Genomic DNA, 1983 nt, shown 5'->3' on the forward strand with positions numbered 1-1983 from the left:
TCCGGTCCCAGGGGAACACTGTCACGCTCCATGCAACATGCTACATACAACACACGCAACCCCATAGGGACAGGTGCTGGAGGAAATACCTAAACGCAGGCAAAGACAGTATGCTGGTGCTATAGACAGTCAGACATGATAGGGATACACACAGCCAATAACCTGGAAATAAAATGGTATGTTCAAGGTACGCTGATATAATCAAAAACAAATGGACTGCTCCATTCATGTTACACATATTTACTTGACAATTTTACACAGGATTTCACAGGAAATTAAACTGTATGCCAGCTATTCAGTTTCAATAACTGAACATGTTTGATTAACAACATGAATCCAATATAAATTAATTAAGCTATATACGATTTGCGAACACTAGAGCAATTCCTCATTATTGACCTGCAAGTCCACCAGAGAAAGAGAGAGACATAGCAAAATAAAGTCAGGGAAAAGACGAAGAGAGGAAAAGATAGAGAAAGAGTGCTCTGAGCCTCCAGGACCTGCTGTTAAACCAAGAATCAATGCTACTCCACTTAGAAGTAAATTGAAACTATTTTCCTTGGAGTCCCCGCCATGTTAATTTCAGCCGCAGGGTCGTGGGGAGGACACTTTAGTGATGATGAAAGACAGTTTTCCATTTACTGAGCTTGGTCACACTCCCATTTGAGTTAATATTGCTGCTCCTTCAGTTTCCTTCATTCTCTCCCATTCTCCCTCATTCGCTCTCCCCCGCAGACAGACAAGGGGACAGGAAGAATCATAACCTGGGTCCAGCTTCTTTGCTTTTGTTTATTATCCTGTATCTCATCCATTCTTATCTAGCAGACTAAGGTCTCTTTAAAAAACACCTCTGAGTCTCTATCAGGAGAAAGGGCTTGGAGTGATGCCACAGTGTCAGAGTCTGTATCCTTGTGCTGTAACTTCCATTGACTGTGAATTAGTTAAAGTCCAAATGCTTCAAGCTGCAAACAAATTATCTTGCTAAGCATTCTGACCTTTCCTACGGGTAAGGGCTGCGCTAAATGCAAAGGACAGGTTCACTGAGAACACACACATGTGCATGGACACAGACACACAGACACACAGACACACACACACACACACACACACACACACACACACACACACACACACACACACACACACACACACACACACACACACACACACACACACACACACACACACACACACACACACACACACACACACACTAGGTAGGTAGGTTAGCAGCTATACTAAGAGCTGGGTGGTGATATAAAGAGCAGTGAAAGGGCAGAGAGTGTGACTCATCCTCCTGTCTGGTGTGTGTGTGTTTTCAAGGTTATGTGTGTGTGGGAGTCATCTGCAGTAATTATCCTATCAGAGGGATAATTCAGCACACACGCAAGTATTCAGCTCACATGCAAGTATACCTGAACACAAACACATAAATACACACTATAAAATAAAAAACCCTGTGGCTCTCTATGAGCAGGAATGAGGAACAGCGACTGGCTGAAACAGCTGCCAAGCTCAGGCTAGAGTGAGAGTGCAACAGAGAGTGGTTTCAGCACCAAGGACAGCATTTATTTATGCTGTGTGCCTATATGCTCTCTCAGCTGTCTCTGTGGCGCAATTGGCTAATGCGTTAGACTGTTAATCTAAAGGTTGGTGGTTGGAGCCCACCCAGGGACGGAAAGCTTTTCTAATTGTGCCCTCGTTGGTATGCAGACTATTTTAGGAATGTAATGAACAGGCATGTTTTCAGAGCCATGTGACTGTGTGTAGTGTATTGACTGCATTAGGTAGATTAGCAATAGTTACTGATTTACACTCTCAATCTGGAGGGAGCTGGAACCTGTCAGAGTAACCGTTTTACAGTAATGATTAGTAATAAACGATGTAATACCATAGTAACAGCATAGTAATAACATGTAATAGCAATAGCAATATTAATAATTAAATTGAATTTCTCTGTGCTTCCGATTCATGGCGTTATAA

At 42.6% G+C, this 1983-nt stretch overlaps 1 non-coding gene across 1 annotated transcript; it reads left to right on the forward strand.

Annotated features, from left to right (window-relative positions):
* The first annotated feature begins 1603 nt into the window (after positions 1–1603).
* Positions 1604–1677, forward strand: trnan-guu (transfer RNA asparagine (anticodon GUU)). The gene has a single exon. It is a non-coding gene; the product is annotated as a tRNA-Asn (tRNA).
* Positions 1678–1983: the final 306 nt, after the last annotated feature.

Source organism: Salmo salar, chromosome ssa25 (assembly GCF_905237065.1).
Source record: "Salmo salar chromosome ssa25, Ssal_v3.1, whole genome shotgun sequence".
In the NCBI taxonomy this organism is placed as follows: Eukaryota; Metazoa; Chordata; class Actinopteri; order Salmoniformes; family Salmonidae; genus Salmo; species Salmo salar.